Source organism: Rattus rattus, chromosome 1, assembly GCF_011064425.1.
Source record: "Rattus rattus isolate New Zealand chromosome 1, Rrattus_CSIRO_v1, whole genome shotgun sequence".
In the NCBI taxonomy this organism is placed as follows: domain Eukaryota; kingdom Metazoa; phylum Chordata; class Mammalia; order Rodentia; family Muridae; genus Rattus; species Rattus rattus.
Window position 1 is genome coordinate 20,235,981 of NC_046154.1, and position 6,000 is coordinate 20,241,980.

Below are 6,000 nucleotides of genomic sequence, written 5' to 3' on the forward strand. Positions count from 1 at the left end.
CGGAGCTTTTCGGCCCTTTTCGGAAGGACTCGGCAGACCGAGGGTGGAAAGCTCCCTCGGCTATTTCCGGAGACTGCTAGCGGCCGGGGTTCTTCGGGAGCGCTCGGGAGCGTCTTCGGCCGCTGTTCGGGAACGCCGCAGGAGCTGACACTCTTTCTCGGCAAAGATCGGTGATCCCGGACCGCTGAGATTCCCCGCGGCTCGGTGCCGGGCTGAGGTAGAGACCAGAGGAGAGGTCTGTAGGGAAAGAGCCCAGCCTCGAAGAACCGCACCCGAGGCAGCTGTCCGCCGAGACCTGTCAAGCAAACGTCGAGAGGCGGCGGAGCGGAAAAGCCGAGTCTGTGGAGGGAACCGCTAAGCCAGAGCACAAACCGACAGATAGGAACCCGCCCGCCGCAAGGAGTTATTAACATAACAAATGCCACTCGCGGGCCCTTGACGTCGCAAGTCCTGGGCATTATGTCGACACGTCGTCCTCAGATGCCCTAAGTGCGAAATGGAACGAGGAGCCCCATTTTGCAGAGGAAGCCCGGAGAAGAAAGTGACTACCCCAGGGTTCCTGGCTGGGAAGGAATGGAGAGGATTCAGAAACTGGATTCCACCTTCTCTAGGATGAGCCTTGCCTTCTACGATGCAAAATGGCCTGCCTTACCAGAAACTTTGACCCTGAGCTCTGTAGAATGGATATCTTCCCACAACCTTCCTCAAGACTGGAGCGGCCTTTGGCTACAACCTGTAGTCTGCTCCTCATTCTCCTTGGCTTGGGTAACATTTGTTGATAAGGTCTTCTCCTCCCCACCCCCATTCACACTTTGCATACCACCTGCACCCCTCCATAGGGGTTTGTCCCCAGTACACATTAGCCGAAAAGGAGTCACAGACATGTGGCACTGTGCAGATACAGAATATTTTATTACCTCATATAATCCCAAGAAATAGATAAACACCTATTCTTACAATGAAGACTCTGGGGTCCAAAGAGGTTTAACTATCATCTACACTATTTTAAAAAAATAATTTTTTGAGGTGGCTCAAAACTGACAGGAGTCTTTGCCAAGGACACATGACCAACCTGGACAGAGGTAAAATTAGTGTCCTGTATTCTTGATTTCCAAACATGCGGGCCCAAGTTCAGTCCCCAGAATTTACTCTGGAAAAGTCTGGTGTGAGGCAGGTGTTTACAATCCCAGCACTGAGGTAGAAGCCAACAGCTCCCTGAGGCTCACTGGCCAAAGCCCACTCTGATGAATTCCAGGCCAATGAGAAACCCTGTCTCCAAAATAAAAGGTGAACAGCACCCTCTGGTGAGTGACTCCTGAGGTTGTCCTCTGGCCTCCATACACATGGACACAAACACAAGATCAGTGTCCTGACTCCTGCTACACTGGTGGATTTCGGAGTGGGGGAGGTGGTTGTTGGTATTTGGGGATGTGTTGCCTTGCTTGCTTTTGTTTTTTAAAGATGTATTTATTTATCGTATATAAGTACACTGTCGCTGTCTTCAGACACACCAGAAGAGGGCATCAGATCCCATTACAGATGGCTGTGAGCCACCATGTGGTTGCTGGGATTTGAACTCAGAACCTCTGAAAGAGCAGTCAGTGTTCTTAACCACTGAGCCATCTCTCCAGCCCACTTGCTTGTCTTTTGAGGGAGGGTCTTAAGTAGCCCAGGCTAGCCTCAACTCTCTACATGCCTGAGGATGGTCTTGAACTCCTGATCCATCTTGCCTCTCTACCTTCCAAGTACTGGGATTATAGGCACTCACCACCAGGCCCTCTTTTTTTTTTTTTTTTTTTTTAACTAAAGCTTTACATGTGGTGCTCCCTGTAGGATAAAAGCTACGTGGCCTGCTCCCCACTACCTCTAGCTGTCCGATCCTCCACAGTACCCTGCATTAGAAGGAAGGCCTCCTCCCGCCTCTGGACCAGGACAGCTATTTCCTACTTCAGCATGCTCCACCATATAAATTTGTTATCCCAGGTTACTTAAGTGTGGATTTCCCCCAGCTCAGAAAAAAAAAAAAAAAAAAACAAGTGTGGATTTCTCCACTCCTCTCCAGGCTTGCCTAAGTCCAGGAAAGATTCCCAAATGGTCCTTTAGGCCCCCAGAGTCTCATTTCAGGTTCCTGAGATCTCAGGCTTTTCTTTATCCCAATCAAAATCTGTTCCCAGCAGAAAGATTTGACGTCCCTGTTTACTCGAGGCTGATAACAGATTGATAATTGCCTAATGGCTATGCTTTTCTGAGCTAGCTTCCTTCTTTATCTTAATAATAGCCACAAGCATCATGCAATTAGTACGCGCCTGGCCTTTGCTAAGCATTTTGTGAGCATTATCAACCTCAAACAGGACAGATCCTGGGCAAAATAATGTTAAGGTCTAGATAAGATTCTGACCTCAGGCAATAAAGCGGGAGGAGCTTGGCGAGCAAAGTTATGGAGACAGGCTTTCTCCATTCTTCCAAAAGCATGACCTTGGGGCAAGGGCTGTAGATCAGTGGTAGAACAATTGTCCTTTGTTCATTTCTTGCAAAACTGACCCTGCAGCTGTGGTTTGAGTGCTTGCTGACACTTGTATTTGAGTACAGGAAGTCCGACCCTTCTAGACACCCCCACATCCTACAGAGCAGCTAACACTGAACACCTACTATGTGTAGACATTTTTTTCAGAGGTTAACTCCTGACAACACTGTAAAATGTGTGTTATACCTCATTCACCAACAAAGAAATAAAGCCTCAAGGATATGAAAGGTAATTTGTATGACATCCAAGAGGAAGTCCTGGGCTTCCAACCTGAGGAAGGACCTTTTAGACGTCTCGCCTTCAGCATAGCAACCCTATCGCCAAACATAGACCTGGCAAGAAAATCTGATCTGGGGGCTGAAGAGAAGGCTCACAGGTTATGAACACTGGCTGCTCTCCCAGAGGACCCCGGTTCAATTCCCAGACCACAAGGCAGCTCACGCCTTTGGAACTCCAGATGCCTCCTCCTGGTCTCCTTGGGAACTAGATACATACATACACAGATAATAGGTAAAACACCCATGCACATAAAAACATTTAAAAATCTGATCTCAGCTCTTTGTTCACTAAGCTTTCCATGACGATGTCAAAAAAGTTTAATGAGTGAAAGCCCCCTCTGTCAGGCCTAAGACTCCCCAGGCCCCACTCGTGGAAATGAAGGTAACAGAAACAGGCCCAAGTGCATGATGAGAGCTTCATTGCCAAGAGATTAGGGAGGCTACTAAGGTTAAAAGAGGAAGAGTCCCAGAGCCAGACCATAGTGTTGCATGCCTTTAATCCCACAAGAGACAGGTGGATCTCTGTGAGTTTGAGATCACCCTGGTCTACATAGTGAGTTCCAAGAAAGCCGGAGCTAAAACAGAGAAACCCTGTCTCAAAAGGGGGAGGGAGGGAGAGAAAGGGAAAAAAGAGGAGACTGGTTTATGAAAGATCTTAGATTTAGGCTAAATCTTGAGGGCATTTGAGAGTAGGGGGAGGGATTCACAGTTGTCATGAAAGGCTCTACTTTTATCGAATTGGAAGGGGTGGGGGAAGGTACGTGCATACGAATGCTGGGGCCCACAGAGACCAGAAGGAGATATATCAAGTTCCCTGGTGCTGGAGTTAACAGGCTTTTGTGAAGCCACCTGACCTTAGTGCTGGGAATTGAACTCAGGGCTCCTGCACAAGCTGCACACATTCCCAACCACTGAGCCATCTCTCCAGCCCCTAGAGAACATTCTTAATCTCCTTGAGCCTAGGTTTTCCTCCTCTGTAAAGCACGCCCCGCCCCCCCGGGTTTAGGGAATAAACAGGGAACACTTACCCAGGGATTCCCTGGCATGCAGTAATTTTTTGGTATGCTTTACCCATTCTGATTCACTTCCGCAGAGACATTTCATTGTCCTTTAAAAATCCCTCTGATGTGGCTAGCACTCAAATGGGCTATGAAATCCGAACGACTTAATAATTGTGAATTGCCAGAGGAGTTTATGTTACCCCGCAGGAATCCCGACAACACAAGCCCAGGCTCAGCCTCACCACAGAGAGAGCAGGGCCGAAATATCCTACAACAGGCACAGCTCATGCCCGAGAGGAGCGTTGTCGTTTTGGGTGGCTGCCTGCTATACCCAGAGGCCCACAGCAACCTGGGCCAAAACCCTGAATTCCCTATGAGCTGAAAGAACGCTCATGGATAGTCTCAGGGCAATTGCTGTCTGAGCAAATGTGGGTTCAGATGGGCCCTTTAAGTTTCTTTTTCTTTTCCTTTTTCTTTTTCTTTTCTTTTTTTTTTTTCTTTTTTTTTTTTTTTTTTTTGAGACAGGCTCTCACTGTGTTGCCCAGGCTGCCCCTCTAACTCCAACTCCTGTGCCCCAGCAATCAATCCTTCTGCCTGAACCTTGCAAGTAAATGAGACTATAAGCGCCCCCACCACATCCAGCCCATCTGTTCTAGAAGCGTTCATTCTTGCTCCTCTCTCTCCTGCTCTCCTCCCCAGTGTTGTGATAAACCCAGGACCTCGTGCGTGCATAGAAGGCAAACTACTGAGGATCTACAACCCCAGCTCTAATTAGTCCCCCACCCCACCCCATCCCACCCCAACCCCCATCAATTTTTGGTTTTTGAAACAGAGTCTCACTCTGTGAGTCCAAGCTGGCCAATTCCTTTCTTTGGCCCAGGCTGACCTCTAATTCAAGATCATCTTCCTGCCCCAGCCTGTGCTGGAATTGGGATCACAGGCCACAGCCAATACACATGGTACCTTTTTCTCCATGTATTTTGTTCTGTTGGTGGCTTTTGTGGTTGTTGTTGTTGTTAATTTGTTTGTATTTGAGGTGATATTACTATGTAGCTGAGATCTGCTACATATGTATATGTAGATGAATATGTATATATATGTGTACTTGTACACACACACACACACACACACACACACACACACACATGCCAGGATGCCTAACATAACTACTTTCTGTCCTTTTTTGGGGTGTGTGTATACAAGTAAAAGCCACTATGTCCATATGGAGGCCAGAGGTCAACATCGGGTACCTTCTATTGCTCTCCACTTATTTTTTGATAACTTGGAGCTTGCCGTCTCAGAAAGGCTGGCAGACCAACAAGGCCCCAGCTCTGCCCATCTCCACCCCTCCCCCACACTGGGGTCAGACTCCCATCAGCATCCAAGACCATTCTTTTTTTTTTTTTTTTAAAGATTTATTTTTATTTATATGACTACACTGTAGCTGTCTTCAGACACACCAGAAGAGGGCACCAGATCCCATTACAGATGGTTGTGAGCCACCATGTGGTTGCTGGGATTTGAACTCAGGACCTCTGGAAGAGCAGTCAGTGCTCTTAACCACTGAGCCATCTCTCCAGCCCCTGTCTCGATTTCTTAATTAAAGCCTGTGGGGCTCGGTTCATGGAGTCTTGATGCTATAATCTTTAAAAACAAAGCCTTTCTGAAAGTACATTGGTAAGCTGGAACTATATGGTCCTTTCTTTGTTTGTTTGTTTTTACCGGAAGAGCTGGCTTTTTGGCATAAAACCTGCCACGTTAATGCCAAGAACACCATCTCTATTAGCCGCAGAGGCTATGTGGTTGTGTCATGACACTCATCTCTTTGATACATGCAACCTTTGCCAAGAGCATGCTCGGTGTGAGCCTTGCTGGCCCAAGATCTAAATCCAATGAAAGGGTAGAGATAGGAGCCCAAAGGAAAGAAAAGCAAGCCATCAAGACTTGAGAGCCAGAGGTAGGAGGATCGGGAGGTCAGGGTGGTCCTCAGGTGTTCATGGGGTTCCAGGCCAGCCATGTGACACCCTGTCTCATAAAAACAAAAAGAAACGGGGTTGGGGATTTAGCTCAGTGGTAGAGCGCTTGCCTAGCAAGCCCAAGGCCTGGGTTCGGTCCCCAGCTCCGAAAAAAAAGAAAAGAAAAAAAAAAGAAAGAAAGAAACAAAGCTAGATACTGGGACACACTTGTAATTCCAGCC